Source organism: Schistocerca cancellata, chromosome 9 (assembly GCF_023864275.1).
Source record: "Schistocerca cancellata isolate TAMUIC-IGC-003103 chromosome 9, iqSchCanc2.1, whole genome shotgun sequence".
Lineage (NCBI taxonomy): Eukaryota > Metazoa > Arthropoda > Insecta > Orthoptera > Acrididae > Schistocerca > Schistocerca cancellata.
The window spans coordinates 80917516-80932517 of record NC_064634.1 but is presented as its reverse complement, the minus strand read 5'-3'; the positions used below and the strand labels follow the sequence as shown (position 1 = coordinate 80932517).

At 44.4% G+C, this 15002-nt stretch overlaps 1 protein-coding gene across 1 annotated transcript in view; it reads right to left on the bottom strand.

Moving 5' to 3' along the window:
• Positions 1 to 15002, bottom strand: part of LOC126101193 (U-reduvitoxin-Pr21-like) — a 173696-nt gene that overhangs the window by 149021 nt on the left and 9673 nt on the right. The window lies entirely within an intron of this gene.

Here is a 15002-nt window from a genome sequence, read left to right as displayed (position 1 = left end):
AAAAATACTAACTCGAAATGAGGAGAAAAGAAGTTATCGGTAAAATTTGACTAAAAGGAGTGATTGATTGTGATAGGACACATCCTGAGGCACCAGCGCTTTCTCAGTTCAGTAATGTAGGGAGCCCAAGGCTTGACTTCCGTCTACCGGTTCAAATGGATGTGGATTGCAGTAGTTGCGCAAAGGTGAAGAGTCATCTTGGAAAATCAGGTTTTCTGCTGGTAATCCGCTTTAAAATTGCACGATATTTCGCGTAACACGCAAGACTGCGATTTACGCGCTCGAAATATAGTGCAAGTACGGCGTGGATCATTGGCACAAAAATCGATTTTCCAAGATGACAACGTCTCGCTGGGAAAGCTTTCATGCCCACAACATAGATGAACAGGCTTCCACCGGAAGAATACGCTGAAGAGACGACAACAATGTTGATAATCGAAGAAATCTGCCGTTTTCTTCAACTACAACAAAGCCGTCACGATCGCTCAACACCACCGCTAGTCGTACTTACTTACGGGGGAAGGGCAGATTCCACGTGTGAATCAGTAACAGAGAAATCAAAGGTTGCAACATTTTTTCGTCGCTTGCAGTGCATCACTATATGTTGTATTACGAAACAGTTCCCACAAATTAACGTCAACTGAAGTATTAGTAACGGTGATCTTGTTTATCTGCTTGCGATGGAAAGATATTCTTGGTCTTGATTTGTTGCGTTTACGATAGAATAACACGTGAACTAGAAATGGTTGTCGTACCGTTCTGCAGGACTCGCACCGTAACCAAAAGAAAATGTAAAACTAAACATAATATTTACACCAACAGATAATTGGTGAGTATCTCAGATTATGACATACCTCGACACAGAGAACTTGTGCAGATTTGTTACAGTGCGTCACATCGGAATTAGAAGAACGTCCTAGAACAGCTCCTCACCTTCTTCTAGTCCAAGGCAGCCTAACTCCGTGCACGCCCACCCCACGCCTTCTTCACAGAAACACGTGTTGCAGTCGACCTTCTTTGTGTCACCGGCTTTACACGCTGAAACTGTAGAACGTCAGCTCATTGACAGGCTGTAACATGGGCTACGAATATGAAAACGACGTCACTAGTAAGTAAAATACTTTTCAAATTATTTCTGTACAATACGCTAAGTAATATACGGCCCAGTGACATTAATCTGACCACCGCCCGTGTTCGACGTCCGCGTGCAATAACCGCTCACAGACGGCGGCTGGCAGCACTAGCAGTAACTTTCAGTTGCCTACAAAATTATGTCTAAATCTCTGTTGAATGAGATAGAAGGTCAAGCAGAACACGCAACTGGCGAGTGCAAAGCGGGCTTCGGAAAAAATAGATTTTGCCCAGAGCAAATTTTTAACTTGAAAATAAACCTCAGGATCAAAACAACGTGAAATCGTAACACAGTCGTTACATTCATTAATTCAAAAACGCGTATGATTCTGTAGACAGGCAGACACTATTCCTAACAGTGGAAGAAGCAGGTATCGACCAAAACACCAGATAATTAATCTAACAGACACTCAAAGATACAACTTCGAAATTCAATTCGTAGAAAAATTTCTGAACCCTTCAGAATCAAGACAGGAGTTCGGCAGGGAATGGGTTGTCACCGACTCTCTTCAGGCTGGTCTTAGACAAGATCATTAGAGAGTTGAATAAAGGATTTCGAGAGAGAGAGACATCAAAGGAATCCACATATGACAAGTAGGAGTCCAGCTAAAAGCAGATTACAAATATCGTATGATAAAAGGGAATACATTGAAGATAAACACAACAGGGAAAGATTATCTACAAACAAAACACGGAAACATTAAAAAAGTTGATAAGTTTAAGCATCTGAGCGAATGGGTGCAATGAAATGGATTAGATATCACTACAAGGAAAGAAAGATCGGAAAAATGCAATTAGCATACAAACTCATCTGAAACCGATATAATAAAAGCTCAGTATCGTGGCAGGCAAAAATTAAACAGTGTGCAACAGTAATGAAACCGGAAGCACTATACGGATGAGAATGTCTGTCACTGTATGAAAGAGGTGTACAAGAAGAACTGGGAAGGAAAGAAAAATACTCTGGAAAATTTGAGGATAATAAAAGAACAAACATAAGTATTGGTCTAACAGCAGATCCATATAGAATCGTGGAAACAATCACAGATACAACATGGAAGAGGAGATTAAAGCTTTCCGGTCATATCTAAAGAACGGATGAGAAGAGGCTAACGAAGAAAATTTTTAATATTATTTCCAAATTAAAAAATTCCACTGGATGGTTGGAAGAGACACGAACAGATATGAAAAAACTTAACATCACAGAAGACACCATACAGCACAGGGAACAATTCAGGCTAGTCATCAACACTGCAAAGTTTCCTTTACAACAACAGTGTACCACGCAATGGAGAATTTTCTCTTTCCAATCGCATATAGACTGCGGGAAGAATGCTTAAATATCGCTAAGCGCGCTATGCTCAGTCTCAAATAGATCTCGCGACCGCTACGGAATCGATGCACATGGTCCTTGTAGAATACACTCCTGGAAATTGAAATAAGAACACCGTGAGTTCATCGTCCCAGGAAGGGGAAACTTTATTGACACATTCCTGGGGTCAGATATATCACATGATCACACTGACAGAACCACAGGCACATAGACACAGGCAACAGAGCATGCACAATGTCGGCACTAGTACAGTGTATATCCACCTTTCGCAGCAATGCAGGCTGCTATTCTCCCATGGAGACGATCGTAGAGATGCTGGATGTAGTCCTGTGGAACGGCTTGCCATGCCATTTCCACCTGGCGCCTCAGTTGGACCAGCGTTCGTGCTGGACGTGCAGACCGCGTGAGACGACGCTTCATCCAGTCCCAAACATGCTCAATGGGGGACAGATCCGGAGATCTTGCTGGCCAGGGTAGTTGACTTACACCTTCTAGAGCACGTTGGGTGGCACGGGATACATGCGGACGTGCATTGTCCTGTTGGAACAGCAAGTTCCCTTGCCGGTCTAGGAATGGTAGAACGCCTGTCGCGACACCACTGGAGGCGGGCTGCACGATGTTGGGGCGTGAGCGGAAGACGGCCTAACGGTGTGCGGGACCGTAGCCCAGCTTCATGGAGACGGTTGCGAATGGTCCTCGCCGATACCCCAGGAGCAACAGTGTCCCTAATTTGCTGGGAAGTGGCGGTGCGGTCCCCTACGGCACTGCGTAGGATCCTACGGTCTTGGCGTGCATCCGTGCGTCGCTGCGGTCCGGTGCCAGGTCGACGGGCACGTGCACCTTCCGCCGACCACTGGCGACAACATCGATGTACTGTGGAGACCTCACGCCCCACGTGTTGAGCAATTCGGCGGTACGTCCACCCGGCCTCCCGCATGCCCACTATACGCCCTCGCTCAAAGTCCGTCAACTGCACATACGGTTCACGTCCACGCTGTCGCGGCATGCTACCAGTGTTAAAGACTGCGATGGAGCTCCGTATGCCACGGCAAACTGGCTGACAATGACGGCGGCGGTGCACAAATGCTGCGCAGCTAGCGCCATTCGACGGCCAACACCGCGGTTCCTGGTGTGTCCGCTGTGCCGTGCGTGTGATCATTGCTTGTACAGCCCTCTCGCAGTGTCCGGAGCAAGTATGGTGGGTCTGACACACCGGTGTCAATGTGTTCTTTTTTCCATTTCCAGGAGTGTATTTACGGATTCTTCACTTAACACTACTTCTGGAATCTTTCATGGGATAATCGACTCCTACCTCCAAGCCTGTTACAATTCAAGTTATCAAACATTTTCGTGACGCTCTCCCGTGTGGCAAACAAACATTTGATGATTCGTGTTGCCATTCCTTCAGCACGTACCATATTCTCTGTTAGTCCTAACTTGTATGGGTCCTACAAACCTTATCAACATGCTAAGATCGGACTCAAAAGTGATCTGTAAAGCAGTCTGCTTTGTGTACTGACATTTCATTTCGTGTTCATTTGAAATATTATCACAATCTAGAATGAAATTTTCACTCTGCAGCGGAGTGTGTGCTGATATGAAACTTCCTGGCTGATTAATACTGTGTGCCTGACCAGGACTCGAACTCGGGACCTTTGCCTTTCATGGCAAGAGCACTTGCCCATGAAATGAAAAAGGTCCGGAGTTCGAATCTCGGACCGGCACACAGTTTTAATTTACCAGGAAGTTTCATTACCACAATCTGACTGATAAAGTGTCAAGCTTATTCTCAGATAATATTGTGTTTGGTAGAATCGGTATACAATCGTACGTATTCAATAAATTACACTTGTCAAGTATTATACAATAAAGAACAGATGCTGTTGATGGCAGTCAACAGGTTCCTGATAATGCACGAAATAATTTATATACCTGTGTGACAAATAACAAGAATATTTTCTCTCCGTAAAGCATTCAGCGTACATTTAGTGTTGCCGGTAGCTGTGGCCGAGCGGCTCTAGGCGCTTCAGTGCGGAACCGCGCTGCTGCTACGGTCGCAGGTTCGAATCCTGCCTCGGGCATGGATGTGTGTGATGTCCTTAGGTTAGTTAGGTTTAAGTAGTTCTAAGTTCTAGGGGACTGATGACCTCAGATATTAAGTCCCATAGTTCTTAGAACCATTTGAACACTGAGTGTTAAGCAATAGTGTGGCACTAAAGTTAGCTCTCCACATTCATGGTTAACATTGTAAAGCAGCTTACTTAGGTAGAATTCATTATAAGATGCGAAACAGGAACCACTAATCGTAAATAACTGCTGTGTACCGGCACAATTAAGAAGCCAATTTGGTTGCCACGACTGGGAGTAATTTGTTATCCTGCGTCTGGAATAGTGGCTAGAGGTTGAAAGAAGTTTAAAACCAGTGAAACCGATGGCATGAGCTTCATTATTTGTTTGCTACATTCGTCCTGAATAACGTGATTCCAATGGATCCGTAATGACGTGATGCTGGTCATCACTGCTAGCTGAGGACTTACGAAACGTTTTCGTGGCAGCTGGAGCTAATGTCCTCTGACAGCACAGCACGGCTGCCAGCAGCCACGGTAACATTTGCTAAGAAATCCGCCCACCGACATCAGTGTAACATACGATTTTATTACAGACCTATTTGAGACTGCAGTATAAAGGTTATTCTGCGATCATAATCAACGATTATCTGATTAATGCAGAAGGTATTAGTGTTTCCATCAAAAAGAAAATTTTAGATCCTAGAGCTGTCCCAGTGAACGCTTTATAAAAAATTATGCGTGTTACGTTCATGTAAAAAGTAGTTATTAAGATAGAAGAATTTGTCGTACGCATTACTCGAGTTTCGCTTTAACTAATATCGGAAAAACTACTGACAAATAATGTCCTTGTATAATATTTGACTCTTAAACAAAATCACAAACTGCAATATATTTTCATTTCAGTCTAAATTAAGAAGCTTTTCGCAGGGTGCAGTGAGGAATAAGATCTTGTGAACTGAGGAAAGGAACAACAATTATTACAAAAAATATGGAAGCACAACCTATTCACGGACTTCAAGAAGAATATTATAGCACCAGTTCCAAAGAAGTCAGGTAGTGGCATGTACGAATACTACAAATCCTTACCCGTTAATAACTGTTGGTTGCAAAGTACCGACGAATTATTTACAGAAGCTTGGGAAAAGTGGCACAAGCCGACTTCGTTCCGAGGAAATCCAGGAGCATGTGGGAGAAGAATGGCTCTGTGACTTGTCTTCAAAGATATTTTGAAGAATTGCACACTTACGTTCATAGTGTTCGTAGAGTTTTAAAAAGTTTTGAACAATGCTGACTGGAGTACAGACTTCTAAATTCTGAAGATCTTTCCCCTTTTAAATCATCAGTTTTATTACTGGTTTGTTGCGTTCCGCCATGAATTCCTATCCTATGCCAATCTCTACATCTCAGAATAACATTTGCAACCTACGTCCTCAATAATTTTCTGGATGTATTCCAATCTGTCTTCCTCTGTATTTTTCACCCTCAACAGCTCCCTCTAAAACCGTGGAAGATTTCCCTGACGTCTTAATAGATGTCTTACCATCCTGGCTCTTGTTCTTGTCATTGTTTTTCATGTATTCCTTTCCTCACCGATTCTTCGGAGAGCCTCCTCATTCCTCACCTTATCAGTCCACCTAATTTTCTACATTCGTCTGTAGCATCACATCTCTAATGCTTCGATTCTCTTTGTTCCGGTTTTACCACCGTCCACGTTTCACTATGATACAATTCTGTGCTCCAAACGTACATTTCCTGATATTTCTTCCTCAAATTAAGGCCTATGTTTGATATTAGTAGACTAGTCTTGGCAAGAAAGCCCTTTTTGCCAGTGGTAGTCTGCTTTTTATGTCCTCTTTGCTACGTCCATCATGAGTTATTTTCCTTCCTAGGTAGCAGAATTCCTTAACTTCATCAACTTTCTGACATCGAATGCTGATGTTATTTTCTCACTGTTCTGGTTTCTGATATTTCTAATTACTTTCGTCTTCCTTCGATTTACTCTTAATCTATATTCCGTACTCCTTAAACTGTTAATTCGTTTCATCGGATCCTATAATTTTTCTTCACTTTCACTGAGGATAGCAATATCATCAGCGAATCTTATCGTTGACATCCTTCCACCTTGATTTTTAATTCCACTCTTGAGCCTTTATTTAATTTTGGTCATTGCTTCTTCGATGTATATATTGAACAGTAGAGGCGAAAGGCTACATTCCTGTCTTACAGCCGGCCGCGGTGGTCTATCGGCTCTAGGCGCTCTGTCCGGAACCGCGCGATTGCTACGGTCGCAGGTTCGAATCCTGCCTCGGGCATGGATGTGTGTGATGTCCTTAGGTTAGTTAGGTTTAAGTAGTTCTAAGTTCTAGGGGACTAATGACCACAGATGTTGAGTCCCATAGTGCTCAGAGCCATTTGAACCATTTGAACCTGTCTTACATCCTTTTTAATCCGAACACATTCTTCTTGAGCTCTTATGGCTCCCTCTTGGCTTTTGCACAGCTTGTGTATTATCCGCGTTTCGCTATATCTTATCCCTATTTTTTCTCAAAATTTCGAATATCTTTGCACCATTTGACATTGTCTCACGCTTTTTCCAGGTCAACAAATCCTATGAACTTGTTTTGATCTTTCCTCAGTCTTGTTTCCAGTACCAACCGCAACGACGGAACTGCCATTTTGGTGTATTTTCCTTTCCTAAAGCCAAATTGATCGTCACCTGACACATCCTCAATTTTATTTCCCATTCTTATGCATATTATTCTTGTCAGCAACTTCGATGCATGAGCTGTTAAGCTGATTGTATAATAATTGCCGTACTTCTCGGCTCTTGCTGACTTCGGAACTGCGTGGATGATGTTTTTCCGAAAATCAGTCTCATACACTCTCCTCAACAATGTTAATAGATGTTTTGTTGCCACTGCCTCCAAAGATTTTAGACAGTCCGGTGGAATGTTATTCATCCCTTCTGCCTTATTTGATTTCAAGTCTTCCAAGGCTCCTTTAAATTCTGATTCTAATACTGGACCGCCAACTCATCCCTGTCTATTGCTCTTTTTTCTTTTAGCACATCATCAGACACGTCCTCCTCATCATAAAGGTCTTCAGTGTACTTTTCCACCTATTTTTCTCTCCCCTTGCATTTAAAACTGCAGTTCCTATTTCTCTCTTCATGTTACTAGCGTTGCTTTGACCTTGTTTTGACTTATCTATATAGTGACTCAGTCGTTCCGACAGTTATTTATTTTCCCATTTCTTCACAGTTTTCATGCAGCCATTTCTCCTTAACTTCCTTGCACTTTCTACTTATTTCATTCCTACGTGATCTGCATTTCTGTATGCCTGAATTTTCCTGAACATTCTTGTACTTCGTGCTTTCATCGATTAACTAAGTATTTCTTCTGATACCCACGGTTTTTTCGCAGTTTACATCTTTGCATCTATGCTTTTCTTTCCAACTTCTGTGATTGCCGTTCTTACAGATCTTCATTCCTCTTCAACTGAACTGCCTGCTGAAATATTCCAATACCTATAGCCGCAACGAACTTCAAGCGTGTCTCTTCATTCCTTAGTACTTCCGTAACTCACTTCCCTGCACGTTGATTCTTCCTGACTAGTCTCTTAAATTTCAGCCTAGTCTTCATCACTACTAATCTGAGTCTGTTCTGGTTTCGAAATCTGGAATATTTACTTCGTCTTCTTTCGTGAAGGAAATACGGAAAACTGTATTTAGTAACTCCGCTTTAGTGGCACCATCATCGGTAACATTTCCATCGCTATCGCGCAGTAACGGTATTGACTGATTTTTGCCACTGGTGTACTTTATATACGACCAGAATCTCTTTGAGTTTTCTACCATATTTTGAGACAATGTTTCATTGTGGAAACTATTAAAAGCAACATTGAATACAAATGTGTTAGAAAGAACAGATGTAAGAAGGTGAACGATAATCAGTACCGACAAAGAGAGACTGCTAGCTTTTGGAAGGGGTCGTGCTACATAAGAATGGATAGATCGCGTGGTCAATAAAGCGATACTGACTTGCATTAGGGAATGAAGAAATTTATGGCACAGCTTCACTTAAGGAAGGGGTCGCTTGGTGAGAGACATCCTGAACCCACAAGGAATCATCAAAGGGGGTGGGGGGTGGGGGATGAAAATTTTAAGGGGAGACAAAGGCTTCACTGCATTATGCAGGTTCAGACGGATGAACGCTGCAGTTACTATGCAGAGATGAAGAGTACTGTACAGGTTGAACTAATATGGAGATACCACAACAGCACGAAATAACTGTACGAAACCTTACATTTACTACAACGAAGCCTGTTTCATTATTCTACTCCATTTTTACTTACTCGGTTGACGTCATCCTGTGGCAATAGTGATTCCGCACGTGAATCATTAACAGTTTCGTCAAGAGTTTACATTTTATACATCGCATGTAGTACACTGCAGTGCATTAAACAAGGAGGTAGTTTCCACACATTAAATGAATTAACGTATTTCCTGATTAAGATGGAAACATATTTGTTGCCTTGATTTTTAGCTTACGATGGAGTAACAGATTCAGAGAGATCATTTTGTCACATCGTTCTGCATTTCTCGCACCGTAATCAAGGAAACAGTGAAACAAATATGCATGCATGATAACAAAATGCAGTTGGCGAGTACCTCAGAGCAGAGGATATGTCGACAGTGAGGTGAGTCGTTCAGATTTATTACCGTGCTTCACACCGAAACTGAGTAACGTGGTATAAAAAGCTGCAGTCACCTGCTTGTGGCTTAGGACACGCTTTCAGGGTGCACGCCCAACCTGCACCTTCTATGCAGAAACACCTGTTGCAGTCGTCCATCTTGGTGTCACCGGCCTTACACGCTGAAACAGCAGAACTTGAGCTCATTGTAAGGAGTGGTATTGGCCAAGAATTTGAAAATGGCGCCAATAATAAGTGAAACAATTTTCAAACGATTCCTGCAACAATTCGCAGAATATTAGTTGGCTAGACAAGGAATTGGCAAGACAAGGAGCGATCCATACCAAGTTATTTATGAAGTAGCAACTACAGTCAGATTTTTGCATATATGCATATAAGTCATATTACATCCTATGTGCGTGATCTCTTTCTTTATTTAAATGCTTAAATGCATATATTGCCAGATTTGTCTCATTTTTTAGTAAGTGTCGAAAGAGATTTGTAATTTATGACTAGTTACGCAATGTTCCCAACATTGCTACGTTTGCGTCCTATAAAGGCTGTGCGTCTGGATCTTTTACAGCACTTTACGTGAATTTAAAAAAAAAATTTTTTTTAAACTTAACAATGAAACAAGATAACTGGAAGCGAGCTTTATCAACAGTTAAGAGAACTATAAATAACTATAATCCTAGTTTTACCATTCTCACGCGGACTTTGCTTCGCCTTAACCCAGAGATCTTACAGCATTCAGAATGCTATTAAAGCAAGTGAGGAAGCAAGAGCTCAGAACAACGTCGATTTAAAAGAACTAGATATTCTTTGACAATAAGCTACTTCCCTGGAAATAAACAATTATACTACCAACGAGCACTAAGGTGTTTCTGCAGATTCATTGTGTGTAAAAATAATAAATCAGATGGAGGATACAAGCGTTAAGTTTACGTTTTGTTCAACAGTAACTTTCGCCCGAGACTTAGTTCGCTTGTTATCTCGAAGCCATACGAATTTAGAAAAAATTTCTGAAGCTTACTATCGGCGAGAAAAACGGACATTATAAAAAATCGAAGGTGAAGCTGTGAAAAGGGCGCAGCAGTAAAGAGCTGATGTGTTTGCAAGCACACGTAAGAATATCTGAAGTATGAAATACCAATATACCTGGACAGGGGAACAACCTAGTCTTGTATTTAAAGGAGTTACTACAAATAAGTACACTCCTGGAAATGGAAAAAAGAACACATTGACACCGGTGTGTCAGACCCACCATACTTGCTCCGGACACTGCGAGAGGGCTGTACAAGCAATGATCACACGCACGGCACAGCGGACACACCAGGAACCGCGGTGTTGGCCGTCGAATGGCGCTAGCTGCGCAGCATTTGTGCACCGCCGCCGTCAGTGTCAGCCAGTTTGCCGTGGCATACGGAGCTCCATCGCAGTCTTTAACACTGGTAGCATGCCGCGACAGCGTGGACGTGAACCGTATGTGCAGTTGACGGACTTTGAGCGAGGGCGTATAGTGGGCATGCGGGAGGCCGGGTGGACGTACCGCCGAATTGCTCAACACGTGGGGCGTGAGGTCTCCACAGTACATCGATGTTGTCGCCAGTGGTCGGCGGAAGGTGCACGTGCCCGTCGACCTGGGACCGGACCGCAGCGACGCACGGATGCACGCCAAGATCGTAGGATCCTACGCAGTGCCGTAGGGGACCGCACCGCCACTTCCCAGCAAATTAGGGACACTGTTGCTCCTGGGGTATCGGCGAGGAACATTCGCAACCGTCTCCATGAAGCTGGGCTACGGTCCCGCACACCGTTAGGCCGTCTTCCGCTCACGCCCCAACATCGTGCAGCCCGCCTCCAGTGGTGTCGCGACAGGCGTGAATGGAGGGACGAATGGAGACGTGTCGTCTTCAGCGATGAGAGTCGCTTCTGCCTTGGTGCCAATGATGGTCGTATGCGTGTTTGGCGCCGTGCAGGTGAGTGCCACAATCAGGACTGCATACGACCGAGGCACACAGGGCCAACACCCGGCATCATGGTGTGGGGAGCGATCTCCTACACTGGCCGTACACCACTGGTCATCGTCGAGGGGACACTGAATAGAGCACGGTACATCCAAACCGTCATCGAACCCATCGTTCTACCATTCCTAGACCGGCAAGGGAACTTGCTGTTCCAACAGGACAATGCACGTCCGCATGTATCCCGTGCCACCCAACGTGCTCTAGAAGGTGTAAGTCAACTACCCTGGCCAGCAAGATCTCCGGATCTGTCCCCCATTGAGCATGTTTGGGACTGGATGAAGCGTCGTCTCACGCGGTCTGCACGTCCAGCACGAACGCTGGTCCAACTGAGGCGCCAGGTGGAAATGGCATGGCAAGCCATTCCACAGGACTACATCCAGCATCTCTACGATCGTCTCCATGGGAGAATAGCAGCCTGCATTGCTGCGAAAGGTGGATATACACTGTACTAGTGCCGACATTGTGCATGCTCTGTTGCCTGTGTCTATGTGCCTGTGGTTCTGTCAGTGTGATCATGTGATGTATCTGACCCCAGGAATGTGTCAATAAAGTTTCCCCTTCCTGGGACAATGAATTCACGGTGTTCTTATTTCAATTTCCAGGAGTGTATATAACATTTAAAGTTTTGCCCGTAGGAGCCATTAAACACAAATTTTCTGAGCTAGCCATAGCCGCTAGCAAGCAAGCTAAGTCTGGCGCTGCAGTCCGGAACCGCGGGACTGCTACGGTCGCAGTTTCGAATCCTGCCTCGGGCATGGGTGTGTTTGATGTCCTTAGGTTAGTTAGGTTTAAGTAGTTCTAAGTTCTAGGGGACTTATGACCTAAGATGTTGAGTCCCATAGTGCTCAGAGCCATTTGCACCAAGCAAGCTAAGTGGTGCTGTCCATGTGAGAAACATTTCGTCCTGAGGTTAATGCCGGCGATTCGAAGCATCTGTCCTAGCGTCTTGTTGATGGTCATGGCGGAGCATATTCTCAAGGGAAACTGTACATGTTTGAATAAGATGTTAAAAGAACCAAGACACTAATACGAAATTACAGCAATTGTAACAGCTCAGGAAAAATGCCCTCAATGAAGGGAATCTTTTTTTAAAGCATACCATACACATATTTAAATGAAGGACTTAACTCGCAAACGGATTTCGTATCCTACTCTAGCATAAGTGGTAACTCAAACAGTACGGCACGAGGAGATCCGGTAGTTGTAAACGAGTGAGCCCAGTTTCAGCAGAAAAACTGACAGATTTGTTGCATTGCAAAACAGTTTACTCAAGGCACATGGTAGTAACCTGAATACATTTAATCTTTAAGTCACTCATACGTGCGTGACTCGCGTTCGTGCCATCTCTTATTTAACACCCTATTTTTACCATACTGCCACGTCTTGACGTTAATTTTCAGTTACTGGTGTCACTGAGTTGCTGCCGGCCGGAGTGGCCGTGAGGTTCTAGGCGCTACAGTCTGGAGCCGAGAGACCGCTACGGTCGCAGGTTCGAATCCTGCCTCGGGCATGGATGTGTGTGATGTCCTTAGGTTAGTTAGGTTTAATTAGTTCTAGGTTCTAGGCGACTGATGACCTCAGAAGTTAATTCGCATAGTGCTCAGAGCCATTTCACTGAGTTGCTGCCTTGCCTGCCCGTGAGCGGCGGCAGCAGCGCTTATCGATATAGGCCCTGCCCTATTATCTTTGCTGGGCTGATATTACTTCCTGGTCGTCGTCGCTCCAGCAGTGCAGTTCGGACCGGGCACTGAAGTCAGCAGGAACGCGCCAGCAGTGGAGTTCGGACCTGGCAGTCGGACAGTTGGGACGCGGCAGAAGTATGGTCGGGTTGGAGAGGCAGTGAGGTTCGGATAGCCATGACTCGTCCGACCGTTGCCGGCACACATGGCTGGGGACGGTCTTCGTTGATCGTCGGTTGCTCGTCTTACCGGACAACCTGTATTTGCTCGCCGATGGCTTATGGGTTGGCGGTGTGTGTCTCAACTCGTGGTTCGTCCTGGTGATTGCACAGTCACTGCTTTTAGCAATTGCCGCGTTCTTCGTCCAAGTGTCTGTGAAATTGTGTGTAGCCTGTGATGTTCACTGCCCAGTTATTTTAGTGCTGTCTCCCTGCTGATGTGTAGCAGTTGGTCGGTTGGCGCAGTCGCGGTGTAGCACCAGTGGGGCATGCAGCGCCAAGGAGGCGCGGATAGCCATCACTAGCCGATTATTGCCCACACACATGATTTGAATGGGGACGACTTTGGTTGATCGTCGGTCGGTCGTCTTGTAGGACGACGTTTATTTGGCCGGCGATCGCTTGTGGGTTGGCTGCGTGTGCCAATTCGAGATTCGTCCTTGTTTTGCTCAGTCACTGTCGTTAGCATTGTCTAGTTCTTCGTGCAAGGGTTCGTGAAACTGTGTGTAGTTTATGAGGTATGACTGACAAGTATTTAAAGGGTGTCGGCGTACTGATTCTGAATTGGTCGGATGGCGTGGAGTAGCGTAGAAGGACAGGATAGCCACCACTCGCCCGACGATTACCGACACACACGTTTCAGTGGCAACGACTTTGCTTGGCCGTTTGGTCGGTCGTCTGACGTGTATTTGGGTCGTCCTCCGCTTATGGGTTGTCTGTGATCCGTTCTGGTTGTTGTTCCAGTCTCCGCAGTTAGCATCGTTTGAGTTTTGGTGCAAGTGTGGAGCGGAACTGATCTTGAATATTGGTCTCTTGGCTGTCTGTCTGTCGGTTGCGTTCCCAGCGGATTGAAAATCCTAATCGAGCGTTAGTGTTTGAATTCCAGGATGACCCTCGAACATCTGAGCACCCTTCGGTGGACTGTCCTATTTTTTTAATTGGTTCTTGTTATTTGTACTTGTATGGCTTCTAGCCGATTTTTCTTTTAGAGTTATTTGCTCTGAAGGCCTTCAGCCTAAATTAAAGAACTGTTTCACGTAAGGCCTTTGGTATTTAAAAAATTAATGTTATGGGGTTTTAAGTGTTACGAGGTCAAATTCAAATGGTTCAAATGGCTCTGAGCACTATGGGACTTAACATATGAGGTAGTCAGTCCCCTAGAACTTAGAACTACTTAAACCTAACTAACGTAAGGACATCACACACATACATGCCCGAGGCAGGATTCGAACCTGCGACCGTAGAGGTCATGCGGTTCCAGACGGAAGCGCCTAGAACCGCACGGCCACACCGGCCGGCGTTAGGCCTTCAGCCGATTTGAATTGAACTTGTTTACTTCAGCCTAACTAAAGAACAGTTTTAAGATAAAGTTTGCCTTTAAAATTTCTGATTATCCTTGCGTTTTAAGTTATTGGCCTTCAACCGTTTTTAAATTATAGTGGCTTTCAGCCGGTAATTAAGTCCCAAAGATTAAAGCCGTGTGTTAAAAAAATTTTTTTGGCGCTCGTGGAATGTTTGATCAAATAATAAAGTTGTATGTTCGTGTGTAACTGACAGCCCCTTATTTTGGCCCGTTTCCATAATTTAAACTACCTTTCCTGTCCTGCGGGATTAGCAGGGCGTCTCAACAATTGACTTCAATGAAATGTTTGAGGAAGATAAGAGTATGTGATGTCGGAGATAAGGCACACAACAATTTTTGAAAAGGAGGAACTTAACACCTAATTATGAATGGAAATGTGGAGCAAGCAAGTATAAAATGGAAAGTACATAAATCAACCGAACGGAGACTGCCGGTATGATTAAACAGATAGTCTGTTATGAAAGAGTAGGAAAGAGAGATGCAGTTTCGC